Source organism: Typopeltis vanoorti, chromosome 3, assembly GCF_054136105.1.
Source record: "Typopeltis vanoorti isolate ZY-2024b chromosome 3, IOZ_Tvanoo_1.0, whole genome shotgun sequence".
NCBI classification, from domain to species: Eukaryota; Metazoa; Arthropoda; class Arachnida; order Uropygi; family Thelyphonidae; genus Typopeltis; species Typopeltis vanoorti.
Window position 1 is genome coordinate 68,871,724 of NC_143551.1, and position 23,179 is coordinate 68,894,902.

Here is a 23,179-nt window from a genome sequence, read left to right on the forward strand (position 1 = left end):
AAACTCGCCCACAACTAAACTATTTAAATTCGACACGATGCTCAAAGAGCATGGATTTCTAGCTTTGAGGCTACCACCATATCATTGCGATATTAATGCTATTGAGTATGTTTGGGCAGAAGTGAAAAGTTTCATTCGCCATCGCAACGTAACTGGAGATATTGACATGTCGAAACTTTTTAAGCTTTCAGAACAGGCGATTGGAAGTATTACAGTTCAAAACTGGGGAAAATATTGCTCTCATGTCACCTCATTGGAAAATATGTATTAGGACAGAGACAGAATTATCGAAGAATTATGCGAATCTTTGATGATCAGTTTAAGTGAAAGTGATGGCGATTCGGACACAGATTCAGATGACTCTGAGGATTAAAAGAATTTGATAATGGTATTTTTTTTCAACATTTTTTTTTTGCTTGGGTTTGTTAAAAGAGTCACAACAAGTCATAAATAATTAATCAGTTTAGGATAATTAAAGTGTCTCAGTTTTCTCAACTGTAAGTTTAGGATATCTAAGTTCATTTGAAAAAAATTCTGTTTTTCTGTATAATCATTTTTATTTTATAAAAAACTTTCTTAAAAATAAACTTACTTAAATTTTTGTTTTATACTATACCTTTTTTAATTTTGTTAATACTCTAAAAAATTTTACTAATTTTTTATACAGCTCGCAATATCCAGAGATACAATTCTTCAGCTCACGTGGGAATTTAAAGGCTTGTTCAGAATTTGTGTCATTAACAAGAAAATGATTTTCCAATTATTGCACAGTTCAAGACCTCGAATTATATTTGCAGTGAGGGGGACAGGTATTTCTTCCACTTCACTATCGTTTTCTGAAACTTCGACGATATCTAAAGTTAAGCGATATCCAATAATATCATCGTCACTTAAGGCATTATCCACAAGTAATTCGTCTACATCGTTCTGGCTAAATGTATCAAAACCTTCCCCAACAATTTCATGTACCAAAGTAATGATTTCAGCTGATAATGTAGATAGATGGTTGCACTGTTTGCAACACATCCAGGCCAAGCTGCTTTCCAGCAGGCATTTAAAGTTTGTGGTCTTATTTCAGCGATAGTAGATGCAACATGATTTAAGCAGTCCAAAATAGAAATTTTTTTTCCAAACGCCTGTTACTGTTAATGATTCATTTTCTGGTTTATCCAATATAAATTGAAAAGTGTAATATTTTTTAAAAGTAGCAATTATGCCTTGATCTAATCGCTGAATAATGCTTGTTGTATTGGGTGGAGAAAAAAAAAAACACTATCTGCACATTTGGATGTTCTAAATGCGTATGACTTGGTGCATTGTCAACATTTAATAAAACTTTAAGATCGAGAGCGTTTTGCTTCATATATGTTTCCACTTCTGGTACAAAGCAATTATTGAACCATTTAGTAAATACAGCAGTTGTTACCCAGGTCTGTGTATTAGCCATTCAAAGTACCGGCAGCTGTTTTAGATCTTTGCCTTTTAGAGCACGTGGTCTTAGAAATTGATTTACTAGGAGGGGGGTTTCAACATTCGATCTCCTAATGCATTGCTACAAAGTTACAACGTTACTCGATCTTTGCTTGCTTTAAAACCACTTACTTTTTTTCTCAGACTTTGCGATGTAAGTTCGACTAGGCATTTTCTTCCAAAACAATCCTATTTCGTCAGCGTTAAACTCTTGATCGGGACAATATCCACCATCTTCAATAATTTTGGCTAACTTCTCTTGAAAATGTTTGGCTGCTTCTTCATCTGCTGCTGGAACCTTGCCTGTAATCTTCGCGTAATGAAGTGCATTCGTTTTTAAAAGGTTTACCATCCTTTGCTAGCCGAAAATTCTTTATCAGCCTGGGAAGCGGAAGTAGGCGGCTCCAATTGCTTCATCTGTTCATAAAACTGAAGAGCTTTTTGTTTAATTGAATAACTACTTATAGGAATTCTTCTTTGAGTTAATTCTTCAATCCAAATTACGAGCGCTCGTTCCGTGTTTTCTAAGAAAGCATCTCTTCAGTACGATGATAATTGGACACTTAGTTTTGTGTCAGAAATGACAGATTTTCTTATTCTGACTTCATTCTTTTTAATTGCTCTTATAGTAGATTCGTCTAAATTTTTATCAATCTCCGTAGATCCCTCTCCTTTTGCTAAGCGATCTAAAATTGCAATTTTCGTTTCCAATGAAATTGCTTTTCTTTGGTGCTTTTTTTTTCTCCATTGGGCAAATTTAATTAATTATTAATGAATAATTAATGATCAATTATTAATTAATAATAAAAATCAGCGAAATTAACAATTGATTATTGATTAATCCATTACAAAATAACCAAGATGTTCCATGAAAATTTCAGGATTTGTGAAGTGTTCCGTCGTAGGAAAAGTTTGGGAAACGCTGGATTACCCTATTATTGGAATGGATTCTCCTTCTGTTGACATGCGCAGAAGTGTCGAAAGGTCACGTATCTGTGGGCGTACTACACATAAATTTTGAAGTTATGCACCGCATAACTTCAAATCCGCATAAAAAGAGACCGGAGTGTATATATATATATATATTATTTAACTTGATAAAATATACATTAGAATATAAATAACAAAAGAACTATTTACATATTATAAGTATATAAATATATATATTACAGATAAAGAAAAATTTTCCTTTCGGATATACAATGGAAAATGCAGTAAATGAATCAACATTACAGTTCAGTTTCACTCTTGGTTATCTTTCAGATGAAGTGTATTGTCGTCCGCAATCCAGAACAGGTGCCAGTTGGATTCCACCCCGCTATGAATTTCGCGACAGTTCTTGTTTCTTTGTAGTAATCAAGTTCCAGTGAAAGCCTGCTTTGTAATTTCCGACGGAGGTTGTACATGAGGGTTTGTGCCGATTCGATGATGGATGGGTGCTGGTTATTTCTTGTGTGTTTTAGGTAGAAGCTGTAGATGATGGCCTTAGCGCAGATGAAGAGGAAATTGCATATTCATGTCTGTCTTCTTCTGTATGGACTAAATTCTCTTGGCTGTGTGCGTAGTTACAGGTGGTAGAGGCAGTATTCACGACATAGGTGATCATCGCTTTGTTTGTGGGACAGGTTAGATATGTGTGTGTGTTCCAAGGTACCAGAAACTTCTCAGAATAGACGCAGATCCGTTTCTCTGAGCTGAAATTTGTAGAGCTTAGCAGGAGTTGGCAACATATGCCATAGTCTCCACTGTATGTCGTAATCTGGTTTGGCACACTTCGATTTATATGGAAGATCCCACTAAAACAGAATGGCATGTACAGTCTTGTCGCTGAGAGGGTTAAGGATGAACACAAGAAGCGCGAAGTTGGAGGCACTGACGTGAGGAAGTGGTATATTTTCTTGTAGTTGAAGGGAAGAATTGAAAGTGAGGCGTCAGATTGTCCAAGATGAAATATCGGCTCCGAGTAGTTTCTAGAAGGAATACGGATTCCCTGAGGTGTAGCGATATCTGAATAGGCTTTTATAATAACAGCTTGCATCTGTTGATATTACTTTTCAGTTTTTGGATTCTTCATTGGTAGGCTTATGAATGTTTTTCACTTTAGGGTGTGGGTCAGGAGGTCCCATATGATTCTTATTCCTGCCCAGTTCCATGTGGGGAAAAGAAAGGGCTGGCCAGTTATGAGACTTGTTATGTTTCTGTTCGAAAATGGTGGTTCTGTAACTACAGCTGACTCTGTTGATCCTGTCAGTGTGTGATGAAGTTCTCTGTTTTTCCACCGCTGTAGAGCATCTCTTTAAAAATGAGGTTGTTTAGGAAGAGATGGTGCAGAATTGGCCATTCGGATGATTAATTGGGGAAAATGTAAGTGGTGGATGATTTCGTGATGTAATTGGAGGTGGTTACATATGTATGATTGCACTGAAGTGTCTTTAGGAGGAAGATTATTCTGAAGGATCTAATCTTGTTTTTCAAGGGAAATCAGGCCTTGAGCTCTCTTACTGAGTGGCTAGCAGAGTTCAGTGTATGTTGTCCATTTAGTATTGTTCCAGAGGAAATGTTTGATTGCCTTTTGAATGTGGTGGAGAAATTCCTCATGGGATGTGAGTACTTTGAGGGTATGCCATAACATAGTCGCAGCCATCTGGTGAACTATTAGTACCCTTCCTCTAAGTGAAGTCATGGAACTCCATTTAACCTAGCCCCTGTTTAAAACGGTTGTGCAGCTGTGTCCAGTTCAGTGTGTTATATATTTTGGTGTCCCCAACGTGCACACCTAAGTATCTTTGTCCTTCACTTGACCAGGTACATTTGATCATGGAATCATTTCTATCCTTCCATCTGCCTGACCACAAACCAGTAGTTTTTGCAGAATTTAATTTGGCCCCTGAGGCTTGTGCATATAGTTTGTGTGCTTCTTCTGTTACTGTCATTTCTTCTTCATTTCGAACTATTACTGTGACGTCATCGGCATATGCTGATAAGGTTATTTTTTGATGCGGCTCTATTATGCTGGTTCGTTTGGAGATGATGGTGTCGTGTATTGTTTTTAAGAAAGTTTCTATGGCCAGCATGTATAATTGTCCAGTGAGAGAGGACATCCTTGCTTGATTCCTCGAGAGTATGACAAAGTGCGAGTGAGCCTGTTGTTGATTTTTAAACAGAAGTGTGCATCGCTGTATAGCAATTGCACTGTTTCAATGATGAGAGGACAATAGCTAAATGCCTTTAGAACTTCATAAAGATACTCGTGCTCTACCCTGTCGATAGCCTTCTCCTAATCAAGACTGACGAGTGCTAAGTTTTCATGTTGGCTGTTTGCGATGTGGATGAGATCTCTTATTAAATGGAGGTTTTCATCTATTGATCTTCCTGGGACAGAGTATTTGATGTTGACCAATAATTTCAGACCAGATAGATAATAATTTCAATAATCACGTATCGTATAAGAATTGAACTCTAAGTCTATCGCTGGCAAACCTATTGATGACGTTTTCAATAAATTTCTTCCTTACCGCTTACTCTTCTAGTTTCTTCCTATGTACACTAATCATACATAAACCTGATAAGTACGTTTCTGAGATTGTTAACTGTAACCATGTGTTCACATGTCTCAAGATACTGAAACTTCTTTCAATGGTAGGTCGTAACAGCTAATGCCATACCAATAGTTGAATTAATAGAAGTCGCAATTTTTCAAAACTTCTGGTAAAGTTTGGGGAATATCAGTAAGGAAAATTTGTCCTTTTTTTCCTCCCATGTTGTTGCTTCTATTTCTAAATATTGAAAATTATATTTTTAGCTACTCTTTGGACGTTGTTTTGGAACTTTATTTTATTTATTTTTATAATATTCTTGGGATGAAACTGAAATACTAAAATGCCTATTTCGTTATCCAAGGAAAATCTTGATTTTAAGGATGAAATTAAAGAATCTAAGTATGGGATAAATATTGATTGCCTATAATAGTCGTCAGGTGTGATTTCAGGATAATTGCATCTATATTTCTCTATGGAACATCGTCTAGGTATTTCTATTTTTATTGTTAACTTTTCATCCATATCAAGTGAACGTTTCTAAATCTCTTCAAAATTTCCCCTATGAAAGGCAAATACGTATTTTAAGTAAGTCCTCAATATGTTCGTGAGTGGCTAGTAAATCTACATCTTTGGCTTGTAATGTTTGTGTTATTGGTTCGAGATAGCACAATATTTTGATATTATATTTAAGCAAATAATAAATATTGAAGTACTACATGATGTAACTAAGCGATGCGCTTCTTAATGTGTTTATCCTGTCCAGTTCATAGACATTTATTCTAATTTATTAAAAATGAGTTGCAAACCCCGCGCGGTTAGCCTAGTGGCTTTGCGCTTCGCAACCATATGCTTGGGGAAGGAGTGTCCCAGGTTCGATTCCCGTTGTAGACGTGAGGAATTTGAGGATCTTCCTCAGGCATAGCCATAGCCGGTCTTGGGCGCGGTCAATAGGGTTTTTCATCCCGCAAACAGGCAAACCGGCCCGTGAACATACGCCTCTACAGTCAAAAATATATCCCCCCAGCAGCAGACCAGGCGACGGGTCGGTTGGGAGTAGTACTAACAAAGAAGTCGCATCTAAAGTAACACGCGGACCCTGCATGGGAAGCAGGAATAACGCGTAGAAGAAGAAGAAGATTAAAAATGAGTTGCAAATTCTTTGAAAAAAGCAATATACTTTGATATTTTGAAGTCCATCTGGTTTCTGAAAGTAAAGGAATTGTTAACATGGTGGCTCTTCGTTTTGGACTTTCTCTAAAAAATTTTACTATAGATTTTATAATTCCTATTGTCTGGCGAACCTCTGGTACAATGTTTAAGTCATTCACAACTAAGTTTAATCTATGAGAAGCACAATGTACGTAAGTGGCTTTTGGATATATATTTTTTATCTGGGCTTGAACACCAGCTTCATTTCCTGCCATACTTGCACAGCCATCGTATCCTTGTCCAATTAATTTGTTCACGTCCAAACTATATTCACTACATTTATTTAAAATAGCAGAACTAATACTTTTTGCATCCATATCATAGAGTTTTGTAAATCCTAAAAATTCTTCCCTTTTATTTTTATTTTCGTCAACAAACCTAATGTCAAGTGAAAGGCTCCTCTATTCCAGCAATGTCTGCGGTTTCGTCAGCTAGGATCGAAAATCCAATAGATTTATTTGCAGCGGATACAATGCTTTCTCGTATTTCCATTTCACAAAATTCTATTAGTTGATGTTAATTTCTTAAAGAAGTGTACCGGTCATTTGCAGGAGCTTTCATCAAATGATCTTTTAAAATTAAGTCTCTCTTCGATCCGAAATTGAAATAAATCATGTAAATTTCCAGAATCACTCCTTTTCTCCCGTAACGGTAAATCATAAAAAAAAAAAAAATCAGCTAACGCCTTTTTATTCCCGTATATACGGGAGTAGGCGAGGCCATTTAGCCCTATCTAACTTTTGGAGACTGAGTGGGCAGTTCAATCTCCACTGGTACCCAATCAGAGACAGATGGCCCAAGGCTCTCACTAATTAAACGGTACACAGTGAAGAGAGACGGCTCAAATGTGCCGCCATCTCGTGGTCTCTAATCCTAACACAATATATTCAATGTCTGAAATAATGTGGGTTCTACGGTCGATTTTCTTGAATTTACAGGACGAAAAACCCGAGTTTCCGGGAGGAAAAACCTGCTTGCCCGTGCCAGAGATCGACTAACTCGGGAACCGGTCGAAAAAAGGCTCAGAAAAATTTCCTCTAGTCACCGACTAGACTCGAAACCAAGACTTCCTTCGTGCGGCCTAGCGCGGTGGTGTGCAAACGCCACATCCACTGAGCTACACAGGCTCCTCATGTGTGGTAAATCATGTGTGGCACAAAATACAAAACGAAATATACATACACACTGTAAGTACAGTGTATATGCGTTTGGATAAATTATCAAAATTATGGTAAAAATTAAAAAAAAAAAATTAAACATGAAAAAACATTGATGAAAAGCCAAACAGCTATTTTTTTTTTTTTTTATCCGGCTATTTGTATCCCCTTAACTAAATGAAAAAAACATTGTATATTATCGATAAAATTATATAGTTTGGTATAATTCAAAATTACTTTAAAATAAAATATATTCTTCTTGTTTTGTTTTATGAAAAAATATCGTTTATTATCGATAAAATTATACAATTTAGTATAATTCAAAATTACTATAACAAATGTTATGTCTTTAATTGTAATGTCCAAATGTTTAAAGAGACGGAGGAAACACGATAAGCACTACGAACACTCTACTACTGGCGCAAACTGCAGATAAACAACAGTGGAACTACGCGACGTACAGTGCCGCATTACGCTAATAGTTCGCCATCTCACTATGACGTGCATATATGATTTCAGTGCCGTAACGAGGGCGTGGCGAAAGAGGCGCTAAGCACGGGCGAATATTAGGTTTGGGACACAAAACGTAAAAAATAAAAATAAATAAATAGATATAAAAGTCCGCTATTTTATATTGTATTTTTAAATTTCGGCAATACGCCGCTTTAGACACAAATTCTGCAACACACACACTGCAACTCATTTTGATGGGGTTAGTATTTAACATATTGCATTTAGTAAAATTTAACTAGTTACATTTAAATTTTTCAAAATTTTTGTCATTTTTGGATTGGGGGGGGATGCAAGTTAGACACTTGCAACAGGCGCTTCATACCCTCGTTACTTAGGGATACCAGGTACATTGGAAAAAAATACTCCACTTTATCTGTCTCGCCCAATTTAGTAGATTTTTTTTTTAAAAAACGGAAATTGAGTTTTTGAAGCGTCTGTATAATCACACTTCCTTTTCGGCATTTTCAACGTTCAACAGGGAACTTATCATTGCTGCAGTGTTGCCATCACTCGTCTTGAGAAAATAACAACTCGTCTACAGTTCCCCGTAATGACGGAAAGCGATGTTTTTAATAGAACAGAAATTCACTGTAATATATTGATTTTGTTATTCAGTCTTGAACTCTAAAATACAGGACAAAAACCTGTCCCGAAGAGTTTTCTCGGGATAACGGAACGCATTAGCCAAAAATGGGACGATTCCGTATTTTACAGGACTTCTGGGATCCTTATCATTACTGTACTGTATGCTTGCGCGCGTAGCAATATGACACTGTAGAAAACACAGTGCCGCGTCCTTCGCCCTCATAAGTGCTACAAGATGGATTTTTATTGTTTTACAAAATAAGAGAAATGTATAGGATTGTTGATGATAAAATTAAGTATTACAAGCAAATATAAATAAATTAATAAATATATTTATATATCGCGAAAAATTAAGGGTGCTGCAGTTCCACAGTGCCTGTGCACGAGCTTCCCCCCTGGGAGCGAGTTACTATCGTCCTGATGTGAATGTGTTTAAAATTTTTTTCGCGTACAAGGTATTATTATTATTATTCAGGCCTCCATGGAATCAAAAGACTCATCGCGGGAAGTTCTTCCTAAGAAACACAAAGTCTATCAAGACTCATAGTGAGAGGTTCCTCCTAGGAAACATAAAGTCTATCATACCACTCCTTAAACTTAAACTTCAGTAGTTTAAAAGTCTCAATCATATCACCTCTCCTTCTTCTATTCACCAAACTCTGCAATCCACATTCCCTCAGGTATATGCGAAACTTTTTAATTTCTTTTTTTCGTAAAGTAAAATCAGGGGTGCCAGTTATTATACGCGAGGGCTAGTTATATTTGAGTAAATATGGTATAATTTATGGAATTTTTTACTCACTCTCAGGGGAGGAAAAGTGCCCCTGTTTGCTCTCCCCATAAGTTTTAATTTGTACGCCATTCACAGTGCTTGTGTTCAAGCAACCCTTATTTTACTTAATAATGGCCCCAAAGCGCAAGAGTAGTGATGCTGGCAATTTGGATATGCCAAAAAAAAAAAAGAAACCTTAAAATGCTTCCTTTAAGGGAAAATGGTGAGAGTTTTCAACTTCATAAAATAATAAATAAATAATATATATATATATATGTTTATATATATATATATATATATATAAACATGTATATTTATCATACTGAATATATATACATATTCAGTATGTGTGTGTGTATATATATATATATATATATATATGTGTGTGTTAAGAATACCAAGCAATTTTTTAAACCTGGTTTTACTCCATTTCCCAAGTAAGCAAACAGACAAATAAGTCAAGTTTGCGCCTGCAAGTGATGCAAGTCTAGCTGATCCTGCAGGTAGTGCAGGACCAAGGCAACTCGTGGTAAAGGTGGCATGAGCTCCGATCACTAATCTTTATATTTACCCTTAATGCCAAAACAATATATATTTTCTACACACACACATATATATATATATATATATATATATATATATATATATTCAGTTTGATAAATATAAACATATTTATCATACTGAAGCTTATTCACAAAACAGGCAAAATTCATTGCACTTACTCACCACTCTTTGTGTAAAAAATGTATCTTTCGCTGTGAGGTATATTTTTTACATGAAGTGGTGAATAATTCACTACTCCCTTGTGCAATTTCCAAGGATAATCTCTAGTTCTTGCTCCTTCCTTATTTTCCACTCTCTGAAATCTCTCTCCTATCCATTCAGTAAATACCTCTTAGGAGCTTAAACATCTTGATCATATTACCCCTTCACCTTCCATCAGCTAAACTCTGCATACGTTCATTGAGTTCACTGCTACCTCTTCACTGTATGAAGAAACTCACGTGTATGAAGGGGAGGTATTAGGGCTGTTGCAAAAAAATGAATAAGATATAATAAATTTAGTTTAATCCTTTATCCCAGTGTAAGCAAACAAAGTTTGCACCTGAAGTATCTTCAGGACTGAGGCAACTCATGGTAAAGGTGGACAAAGCTCACATCACTACTTGTCTTAGTATCTCCATAATGCAAAGCATCTCCTTGCATACATGTATAATGCTATGCATTAAGCAAAGGATCACTACCCAGACCGGTTTCTACTTTTATTGAATATTCAAGTACAGGTCAAACTCCAAAATCTCAGCATTGTTCCCCTCAGTAACAGGCTCACCCTGCCACTGAGAAGAACTCTCAGCGTTGGATCTACCCCGTGGCAGGTTCACCCCACCACCGAGCAGAACCGCTCATTTGCTCATATGTCATCTGAGGGGTAACAGCAACAGCCGTGCCTCAGTTAAAACTTTATGGGTTACAACATTACCATTCATAACCTAAGCTTCCAACCAGTTTTGATCTTTATCGCCAGCCTGACTGACTGAGTGGTTAGTGTGTCCACTCTCCAGTCAAGAGGCTGCCGTGGACATGGATGTTTGTGATTGTCTGTGGAAATACTAGTGTTGGAAATACTAGTAGTAGTGGTGGTTGGCGATAGATGGCGTTGGTATAGTTGCAGTCAGTTGGTGGATTGTGAGTGATGGAAGCAGAGTTGTAGAGTAGATGCCCTCCCTCGATGAGTCTGGACTCTCTGGAGCTGACAAATAATAATAATCGAATGCCCAAGTACAGGTCAAACTCCAAAAACTCAGTGTTGTTCCCCTCAGTAACAGGCTCACCCTGCCACTGAGAAGAACTCTCAGCATTGGCCCTACCCCATGGCAAACTCACGCCCACCCGAGCAGAGCCACTCATTTGATGATTTGCTCATATGTCATCTGAGGGGTAACAGCAACTGCCGTGTCTCGGTTAACTTCATGGGCTACAGCATTGTCATTCATTACCCCCCCCCTCCCCCAATATGACTTCTCCATTGCTTTGCTTCCACCTTAGTATCACCTCCTCTGGGTCTGCTCCCACTACTGATGAGACCTCAATGAAGGTCTAAACCTGTCTGGGTAGTGACCTTTCCCTTAATTCATAGCATTATACATGTCTGCAAGGAGATGTGCTTTACCTTATGGGAGATACTAAGGCAAGTAGTGATGAGTGCTTTGTTCTTTATCACGAGTTGCCTCAGTCCTGAAGATACTTAAGGGCCAAGTTTGCCTACACTTAGATAAAGGATTAAACTAAATTTATTATAGTCTAACCAAGTGGGGGAAAAAGCTTCCATTATCTTTCTCTAAATCCAGAATAATTTAATAATAAGGTGAGACACGTTTTGTCATCTCGTATAGGTAAATATGACTTCCATTGCTTCCACCATAGTATCACAACCTCTGAGTCTGGGCCGCCACTGACGAGACCTCAATAAAGGTCGAAACTGTTGGAAACTTGGGTGATGAATGGCAATGCTGTAGCCTGTGGATGCATGGCTGTTACCCCTCAGATGACATATGAGCAAATGAGTGGCTCTGTTCGGTGGTGGGGTGAGCCTGCCATAGGGTAGAGACAATGCTGAGAGTTCTCAGTGGTAGGGTGAGCGTGTTACTGAGATGAACAACGCTGAGTTTTTGGAGTTTGACCTGTACTTGAACATTCAATAAAGGTCAAAACCGGTCTTGGTAGTGATCTTTTCTTTAATGCATAGCATTATACATGTCTGCAAGGGGATGTGCTTTGCATTATGGGAGATACTATGACAAGTAGTGATGAGAGCTTTGTCCACCTTTACTATGAGTTGCCTCAGTCCTGAAGATACTTCAGGTGCAAACTTTGTTTACTTACACTTGGATAAAGGATTAAACTTAAATTTATTATAGTCTCACCAAGTGGGAAAAAAAACTTCCAAAAACTGAATAAGAATTCAGCAATAGTGGCTGATGGGATATCAGCACAGGTGCTAAAAGAGTGTTCAGCTGAATTGATTGTTCCTTTGATCAGGCTATATAATTTGAATCTCAGAACTGGGAAGATTCTGCATCAGTGGAAAGAATGTATGGTAATCATTGCACAAGGGTAATGATTACCATAGTAATGATAATGATAATCATTACCAAGGGTAATGATTATCATTAACATAGGATTGTTAATGATGAAATTAAAATGATTTAATTTTATAAAATATATAAAATATTACAAGTAAATATAAATAAATTAATAAATATATTTATATATCAAGAAAAATTGGGGGTGCTGCAGTTCCGCAGTGCCTATGCATGAGCTGCCCCTGCTCAGTTGGTAAAGACAGCAAAAATGCAGTATGAGAAGAAATTAGCCAATCAAGCCTAAGAAAAATCTTTGTGAGCTCTTTTGATATGTGGCAAATGACTATGGGAGGATGATGTTAGTTGATGACACTGGCAAGATTGGTAACCAATGCAGAGGATATAGTTGAAGAATTGATCATTGAATTATATACATACAGTGAATGGAGTGTCTAATCTTCTTGTGAAGTTTGCATCATGAGAACCTAGAGTGTAAGAAGATATGGTAGAAGAGGGACCGATGGTGAATGAACAGGAAGTATATGAAGAATTAAGTAAACTTGATGTTAATAAGGCAATAGTACTTGGCAAATATATCACCATGTGTCTTGAGGAAATACGCTTTTAAATGAATGGTACCTTTGGCTATTTAACATGAGTCGTGCAACAGGATGAGTCCCAAAGGAATGGAAGGTGGGAAGAAATTTTTCTGCTTCACAAAACGGGGGAATAAGACTGAGGCTACAAGTTATAGGCCAATCTTTCTACCCGGGATTGTTGTGGTGTTAGAAAAAGTTGATCACGACTAGGATTCAGAAGTAGGTCGATAATAGCCAGTATTCTTTATATGATAGTTTGTTGGGGGGGAGTCGTGTTAAAGCAGTCTGTTATGTATTACAAGGTGACAGATTCACTGGATAAAGGAGATGCATATACAGTGGTGCACAAGGATTTTTCAAGGGCCTTTGATAGACTGGCACATGACGAGCTAGTTGCTAAACTGAAACAGATGGGATTAGATAGTTGATTGGCTGTTCAAACAGGTATCAGCAAGTTGTGTATGGAATAGGTATCCCAAAAGAGGAAGATCACTAGTAGACACAGGGATCTGTGTCTACTACTGACCATTGTTTTGGAACCATTATTGTTTAACTTGTATGTTAATGACATTTGGACTGGGTTACTAGAGATGTACAGCTGTTTACTGGTCATGCAAATTTGGGAAGAGCTATGAGAAGTAGAGCAAATGTTGTGACCTTGCAGAAGGATCTGAATAGACTATGTGAGTGGGAAAATGAGTTGAGCTATCACTTTAATGTTGCAAAGTGCATGACACAGCTTTGAAAGTTGGTAAGCAAGGTTGGGATGCAGAGTACACAGTTAATAGAGAAATTTTGAAGGAGATGGAAGAGATGAGCGATTTGGGAGTGATGGAGGACATACTTGAAGTTTATGGGTCACATTGCTAAAATTGTAAGAACATCCTAACAGATTATGGCAATAATGAAGAGTACATTGACATGCAGAAGCAGAGACGTTATGGTTCCCATGTTTAAGGCTTTTATCAGGCGACATATGAACTACTGTGCACAGATTTGATCACTGGGTTTTTTGGGGGGGATGGGGAGATGAGAATGTATTGGAGAGGGTACAGAACCTAGATGAGTCTTTGACTTCATGGGGGGTCTTGGGGTAATAATAGTAATGGGGTAATGCTAGAAGTGTAAGAAACAAGGCAGATGAAATGGTTACACTAATTCAGTCTGTTCACTCAAAAATTGTTGGAATAAGTGAGACATGGTTAGATGAGGACGACATCCTGACAGGAATAGAAATGGAAGGGTATGACGTGTTTCGTGATGATAGAAGAGGGTAAAAAGGGAGGGGAGTGCTATTGATGATAGAGAAAGAGTATGTCCATACAAAGTAGAGGTGCAAGAGGGAAATAGTGCCAGTGGTTTTGAGGCAGTATGGTGTGAGATAGAGGTGAATGGAATCAAATACTTAGTTGGATGTTGTTATAGACCAGGAAATGTGGATGGTAGTGACTATGAAATGTATAATCATATTAGTCAAGCAAATAAGAAAAGAGTGATCGTTATGTGATTTTAATTATGGCAATATAGACTGGAATGATGAGATAGCAACTGGAAGTAAAGAAAATGAGTTTCTTCAGTTTTTGAGGGATAACTACCTCAGACAGTATGTAACAGAGGGCACACGAGGATTGAGGATCTTGGATTTGGTCATCTCATCCAAGGATCTAATTATAAATGAAGTATCAAATCACCCACTGATTGGTGAGAGTGACCACGAGGTGATTACCTGGGTGGTTGCCAGCAGTGTGAGGACCTCTGTGGGAAAAGGGTATATGTGGAACTACAGGGGGGGGGGGGATTTGTGAGGAGCTTAGGAGACAGCTTGCGGATGTAGCATGGAATGAGGAGTTAGCTGGAAAAGAGATCAATGCAGCTTGGGGGATTTTCAAAAACTATCTAGTAGATGCAATGTCTAAATGTATTTGAAGGCTGAGAAGGTTAAATAAGGTAGGTGTGAAATGGATAATTAAAGAGATTAAGCATGTGATACAGAGGAAAAGCATTATGGAGAAAGTGTAAGAGAAGTGGAAATAACCGATTCCATGAGGACTATAAAGACCAGGCAAAGTGACTTGGTTGGTGAGGGTAGCTAAAGAGAGGTATGAACAGCAGTTAGCTAATGAAGCCAAAAAGAATCCTAAGGAGTTCTTTTGATATGTAACCAAGCAAGGAAAGAATGATTATGAAGGATGACATTGATTGGAGAAAATGGTATAAAGACAGCTGTTGCAAAAGGTGTGGTGAAGATATTTAATGAGATTTTCATTCATAAAGATCTTTCAATCTTGTGAATGTGACTTCGTGGAGAAATTGAGAGCAGTTGATGATGGGGAAGAGAGACTGACTGTAAGTGAGCAAGAGGTGTATGGGGAGTTGAGCAAACTAGATGTAAATAAGGCTGTGGGACTTGATGATATATCATCACGTATTCTGAAGGAATGTGCCAGGGAGTCGACGCTGGCCTTGACATATATTTTTAATACGAGTCTTGCACTGGATCAAGTTCCTAAGGAGTGGAAGGAGGGCAAGATTGTGCCACTTCATAAAGGAGGTGATCGAACTCAAGCATCAAATTATAGGCCTATCTGTGTGTCAGGTGTTGTAGTTAAGTTGTTGGAGAAGCTTGGGAGAATTAGGATCCAAAATTGGGTTTATAACAATGGTATTATCTTTCATGGACAGCATGGATTTACTAAAAGAGGTCATGTTTTAGTAATCTACTTACTTATTAAGGTGACTGCTTCTATGGACAGAGGAGAAGGATACACAGTAATATACTTAGATTATGTAAAGGCTTTTGATAGATTACTATCTGATAAGTTGATAGTCAAACTAGAGTGGATGGGGTTGGATATTAGATTGGTGCATTGGATTGGAGACTGGCTATTTGATAGGTATGAACAAGTTTTGTATGGGGGAGCGATATCCAGGAAAAGGAAAGTTATTAGTAGTGTGCCTCAGGTGGTCTGTTTTAGGGCCATTGCTGTTTAACTTGTATATTAATGATATTGGTGAAGATTTGGATGGAGATATTCAGTTGGTTGTTTGCAGATGATGCAAAGTTGGGATGAGCCATGAAGAGTAGTGAAGATGTTGTGGCCTTACAAGGAAACTTGAATAAATTGAGTGATTGGGCATGGGAATGGGGATGCGAATTCAATGTTGCAAAAATGTAAGGTTTTAAATTTTCGAAAACAAAAATGGGATGCAGAATTTATGCTTGGTGAGGATATATTATTGGAAGTGGAAGAAATAAGAGATCTGGGGGTGATAGTTGATAAGGATCTGAAATTTATGGGACACAGCCAAAATTGTGAAGACAATACAAAGGCTTCTGGGAATGATGCAGATGACACTGACTTGTAGAAGTAGGGAGATTCTTGTTCCATTGTATAAGGCTTTGATTAGGTCACACATGGACTATTGTGTCTAGATTTGGTCATCTGGTTTTGAGAAGGATGAAGAGATGTTGGAGAGGGTCCAAAGGCCACTGACTAAGGTAATTTCTGACCTCTGGAATGTCGAGGAAAGATTGAGAAGATGCAACTTGCAGAGTCTGGTGGACAGGAGGAAGATGGGAGATATAATAGATACCTTCAAGTTATTAAGGGGTTGTTATAGGATCAATGCTTTAGAGGTTCTACAGAAAATAGTGGGAGATCAGGGGAGAACCAGAGGTCATCCCTGGAAACTGTATAAAGAGAGTGTGAGTAGTGTAGTGAGAAGCAAGTTATTTTCATGCAGCGTTGTGACTGATTGAAATTCCTTGCCTGAGAGTGTGGTGTCTGTAGAGAATTTGAGCATGTTTAAAGCATGGTACAATGAGCTGTGTGTATGATAAACTCCACAGGGTCTTGGGTAATAATAATAATAAAACAATAGGTGCCAGTATGCAGCATTCTTTGCTAGCAGGAAAAATTGAATGAAGCGATGCCACATCCATATGTCATGTGTCACTGTTAGTGCCAGTATGCTATACCATTGAATATTATTATTATTATTATTACATGACACCTCCGGAGAGTCCAAAGACTCATTGAGGGAGGGCACCTACAACTCTGTCTGCGCCACCCAATCCATCAACTACAATGAACTGCCATCACATCTACGCTAATGCCATCTATCGCCCACCACGCTACCACTAGCATTTTCATTGACAATCGCAAATATCCATGCCTGCGGTGTGATTCGAACCTGCAGTCTTTTGGCAGGAGAGCAGATATGCTGTTATGCTGAAAAACAGTGGCAATATTCTTTCTTTAGTTTTTCTTTATTTTTTTTTTTATAAATATAGACATTCAAAATGTCATTCTAATTCGTGCATTTTTTATTTTATTATAAGATTGGAATAAACTACCAACCTCCGACTGTAGTTCCTGGAGGTGACTTAGCTAAAGTTCAACGGGCTGTTTGTATGCTGTCAAACACAACTGCAATTGCTGAGGTATGGGCACGTCTTGACCACAAATTTGATCTGATGTATGCCAAAAGAGCTTTTGTGCACTGGTATATTAGAGAAGGTATGGAAGAAGAAGAATTTTCAGATGCACGTGAAAATTTATGTGTTTTAGAAAAAGATTATGAGGAAGTTGGTTCATGAAGTAGAAGCTGAAGGTGAAGAAGAAATTTAGTGGTTTAAAAATTGGTAAACACTGTAAAAGCCATGTTGCTGTGAGCTGTGTTGTTATGTATTTTTGCATTTCTTTCCATTTGTGTAACTTCTTTTTGTCTTAAAATTGCACATGATCATGTTTCTTGATTGCTTTTATATAAATCTTTTCTGCTGTATGCTATATAAGTTGATTAAAATAACTGCCATGGTGTTATCACTTTTTCATTTAATGATAATATAGCTTTTTTATGTACATTAAAAAACTGTTTTTTTTTAAATAAAAGCATTTTTATTTAAAAATGAAATAAAAACTTAAATAAAACTGGTAACAAATTCTCTTCTTTAGAATTTTCATGGTCTATTGGTAATGCTTCCTTTACTGCTATTTGAATATCTGCACCACTGCCATTGGTTTGTGTCTCTGCCAGTGGCTCTATTATTGGTAATGCTTTTTTGTTTATGCTTTTTGTGCATCTTAAAGTGGAGATTCACTGACAGGGCTTGGCTCTAATTCAAATACAGTTGAACTCTCACTTTGCTATAACAAATATCCTAACCGAAACTTCACAGGTATAATGCTATGCTAAAATAAATTCACTATAACAAACTATTCCTGGAGTCTGTGCCATCTTGAGAGTAGACTGTAAAGCACATTAGACCTATGTATTAAGTTGATTATTTGGATCTGAAGTCAAACCAAAAAAGGAGCAAATTAATAATGATAAACATATTATTATTATTATCATCCTTTTTTGATTCAACATTCATTGAGGGAAGTCCTCTCTGATACATGAAGCTCATCAAACTCTGCTATAAAATTCATTCACTGTTTTCTCATTCACCTCTCCAAGTAAAAAACCTTCTTCTTACTTCACTGCTCACATTCCTCTTACTCAGCTTTCAGGCAGGGAAGGCTTCTTCCCCCATTTATGAAACTCCTCTACATTAATCTGGTTGTAGTTTGTAACCAACCAACTACTACCATGCTATACTCTCTACCAAGCAGATGGATGGGTGCAGGTATGGAAGATGCCCGTGAATATCTCTTACCACAGTGCATAATCCCAACTATGAAATTTGGAGGTGGCAGAGTGATGGTATAGTCCTGTTTTTCCTGGTTTGTCCTCCAACTTCTGTGGTATCTCGACATTATGGACAATACAATACATTCCTACTTTGTGGTGTTTCTACGGAACTGACCATTATCTCTTTCCATAAAACAATGGACTGTGTCGTAAGGCTGCTGTTGTAGCTGCGTAGTTTGTGGAAATGAATATCACCTTCACAAAACCCTGATGTCAACCGTATTGAACATCTGTAGGATAAACTGGAGCATTCGATTATGTTAAGGGACATCCATGCAACAACAGTGCAAGACCTCATTACATGCCTACAGGAAGAATGGTCAAAAATTCCCACTGATTGCTATCATATGCTTGTGGAAAGTGTGCCCATAGGATTGGTGCTGTCATTGCAGAGAAAAGAGGTTCATTCCTCACAATATGGTGTCCCTTGACTTCTTTCCGAGCACAGTATATATATATATATATATATATATATATACACACACACACACACAGATTTTTTTTTTTGATAGTTGAAACTATGTATATACTGTATATGTTAAAGATAGCAAGAAATTTTATACTTGTTTTAATACTTTTTCAAGTAAAACAGTGTTTTGCATGTGAATATATTTCATGCACAAAACAATGTTTTGCTAACTTGGAAAAAAGATTGAAACCAAGTATAAAATTTTCTTTGTATCTTTAATGTTGTGTGTGTGTGTGTGTGTGTGTGTGTGTGTGTGTGTGCAACAACAGTGCAAGACCTCATTACATGCCTACAGGAAGAATGGTCAAAAATTCCTACTGATTGCTATCATATGCTTGCGGAAAGTATGCCCATAGGATTGGTGCTGTCATTGCAGAGAAAAGAGGTTCATTCCTCACAATATAGTGTCCCTTGACTTCTTTCCGAGCACAGTATATATATATATATATATATACACACACACACAGATTTTTTTTTTGATAGTTGAAACTATGTATATACTGTATATGTTAAAGATAGCAAGAAATTTTATACACACACACACAGATTTTTTTTTTGATAGTTGAAACTATGTATATACTGTATATGTTAAAGATAGCAAGAAATTTTATACTTGTTTTAATACTTTTTCAAGTAAAACAGTGTTTTGCATGTGAATATATTTCATGCACAAAACAATGTTTTGCTAACTTGGAAAAAAGATTGAAACCAAGTATAAAATTTTCTTCGTATCTTTAATGTTGTGTGTGCGTGTGCATGTGCATGCGTGTGTGTTGGGGGGCACAGTTTTGATGAGCTTTGTGCATGATAGTATGTACCTTTCACTTTGAATCTGACTCCATGGAGGGTCTGATATTAATACTAATAATAACCTAAATCATTAATTTTTTTAATGTATTAAAAAAAAGTCCAAATAATGAGCCTTGCTTAAAGTAGGTTTGGGTACTCTTATCAACTAGTTTCCTACCTATATATATGTTTAAGTAATCATTAGTGCTTATTTATTGCATCTTAATCAAAGGTTCACTGGTAAAATACTATCAAAGGATTAGAATACAACATACAAATACAAATATATTTGTATTTTGAAATACAAATGAACCACATTATTTTAGAGGTGTGCTGGAAGAATGCATGATTGATACCCTACATTCTAGAAAAAATTTCTTCTACATTAAACTTGTAACATTCCAGGTAATATATATCTAATTTATAACACTCCTCCCATCCATCAGGTTCTGCAAATACATTCCCTCAGTCTATCAGTACTATATATCTGGAGAACTGAAACTAGTTTTGTTGCTCTGCTGTGGACCTTTTCATTGAATCTGTATCATCTGGAAAACCATCTCTACACATAGTAATCCATATGTGGCCTGATCATAGAATTATACAATATAATTGTAATATCTTGATATTCTCACATTCATTCTCTGCCACTATTCTAAAAATATATTAATTATAACACCTCTCAAATGGAAGCTCCATTTACAGCATATCACACACTGAAGCAAAATAATACAAAGCTGAGAAATACATATAAGAGAACATCTTAAACCTTTCCTTTAGTGTTACACGGTAATCAACATTCATTTGTCACAAATTATTACATGACCCCTCCAGGGAGTCCAAAGACTCATTGAGGGAGGACACCTACTCTACATCTCTCTCTCTCTCTCTGTATGCACCACTCAAATTACCACTACAACTAATCGCAACTACATCAACACTGTCTACCACTTGCCACCAGTAGTATTTCCACAGACTCACAAGCATCCATGCCTACTGCAGGATTCAAACCCACAGCGTTTTGGCTGGAGAGCTGACACGCTAACTGCTCGGCCAACCAGGCCAGCAAAATTATGGACTCTACAGCCTGGGGTGCTTAAGGGTAAAAGCTGTATAACTGAGAGGAGTCCTCCACATAGCCTTTAAAGGAATGCGGAGAACCGACCAGGACTTCTGACCTAATGTCCAATCCTCACCTTCTTGTGGTGCACCCTGTTGGGTATCTACCTGGATACTGAATGAACGAGGATGGGCTGGCAATTTGGGATTTAGCCGACCAAATTGTATTCTAATTGGCTTAAACCAATATACAAAATGATGGTACAACATGACAAAATTTCATGCCGGCTAGGGGCTTCGCCTGATTAAACAAGGCCCCCGTTGTTTTCTCCAGGGAACCAGGGCGAACAACGAAAAGTCAGCTACTGGAACAAATCTGAAAACACACCCCAACTCAACATCACCAGAGTTAAAGATCGGTACTATCAACATAAGAAGCCTGAATGGCAAAGAAATGGAGCTAGCTGAGGAATTAGATAAGTACCAGATCAACACGATAGGGGTGACTGAAACAAAAAAGACAAAAACTGGTGAGATTTTTCTGAGCAATAAATACAAAATGTTATGTTAAGGAAATGACAATCAAGGAAAAGAAGGAGTAGCCATAGTAGTCAACACAAAATACGAGGCTAATCTTCTTGAATGGCAGGCAGTCTCAAGTAAAGTGATGTGGGCTAATATCAGAATCGGGAACTGGACAATGAGATTTATTTGTGCCTATAGTCCCACAGAAGGTTCTACTAATGTAGAAATGGAGGAATTTTTTGATGCTTTAGAAAAAGCAACGGACACAATCAAAAAGGAAAAGTTGTTCCTTGTTGGCGATCTAAATAGTAGAGTAGGAAATGACTGTCAGACATACAAAAATATTTTGGAAAAATTTGGAGAAATGAGCAAAGCTAATAATAATGGCAAATACCTGTTGGATTTCTGCTCAGGACATGGACTGGTTATTATTAACACCATGTTCCAACATAAAAATGTGCACAAATTCACATGGAGAGAAGAGGCAAGGAATAAGAAAAGTCTCAATGTTATTGTTGATAGTGATGTTTTCTCCCTGGTGCAGGACACCAGAGTGTACAGAGGATTTGAAATTGGAAGTGATCACTATTTAGTTATGAGTAGGATAAAATTGAATGTCATATTGAAAGAATAACATGTAAGAAAGTTTTAAAGCAAATAAAAGTTGAGCAGCTCTCAGATGTGAACTGTAGACTAAAATACACAAAGATTATTGAAGAAAAAATGAAAGAGTTTGAGAACAGGAACCAAACCTTTAGATTCAGTGGCAAGCCTTGAAGAAAACCCTGATTGATTCATCCAGAGAGGCATTTGGTGAGGTAATCTGCAATGATAGAAAAATCAGAACTCCATGGTGGACACAGGAAGTTAAAGAAATAGTTAAGGAAAAGAAGAAAGCATATCAAAAGTTCATGCCAAATAAGTCAGCTTTTGATCTTAGAGAATACAGAGACAAATGTAAGAAAGCTAAACACTGTGTAAAACTAGCTAAACAAAAGTCATGGGAGGACTTTGGCAAGAACATAGAAAATAAATATCAAGAAGGTGGTAAGATATTCTGGAGGTTGTTGAAGAAGCTTACAAATGGACGAAAGAGTGTTGTAAAAGGAGTTAGAGATGATAAAGGTGACATCAAAATAGGAGAAAAAAATATCCTTGAAGTATGGAGTAATTACTTCGAAAAATTGCTAGATGAAACAAGCAGTGTTAGCACAGTGGTAAAAAACACTGACCAGGCATACAGTGAGAAATACATATCCATACTTGAAGTAGAAAAAGCCATCAAAGGCTTGAAATGTGGAAAGGCAGTAGGAGTAGATGATATTTGACCAGAAATGCTGAAGTATGGTGGTATAAAAGTCTTACAGTGGCTGCACTGCATAGTTCAGAAAGCCTGGAGGGACGAATTACCGATGATTGGAATAGAGGTCTAATAGTACTTATATATAAAAAGGGAAATAAAACTGAATGTGAGAATTACAGAGGTATTTCCCTACTGAGTGTTCCTGGCAAGACCTATGCAAGTATACTTGAGAAACGATTGAGAAGAATTGTGGAAGAAAAGCTTGGTGAAGAACAAGCTGGATTCAGGCCAAATAGCGGCTGTCAGAATCAGACTTCACTTTACGACAAATAGTCGAGAAAGCATGGGAATATAACAAAGATCTGTATTTAAGTTTTGTCAATCTGGAAAAGGCATATGACAAGGTGCCA

The 23,179-nt window shown here is 37.2% G+C and overlaps 1 pseudogene across 1 annotated transcript in view; it reads left to right on the forward strand.

The window, feature by feature from the left end:
- Positions 1–17,747, forward strand: part of LOC150108243 (tubulin alpha-3 chain-like) — a 59,548-nt pseudogene extending 41,801 nt beyond the window's left edge. The window contains exon 3 of the transcript XR_016550651.1: positions 17,270–17,747. The product of XR_016550651.1 is annotated as a tubulin alpha-3 chain-like (transcript). The remainder of the gene's footprint in view (positions 1–17,269) is intronic.
- The last annotated feature ends 5,432 nt before the right edge of the window (positions 17,748–23,179 follow it).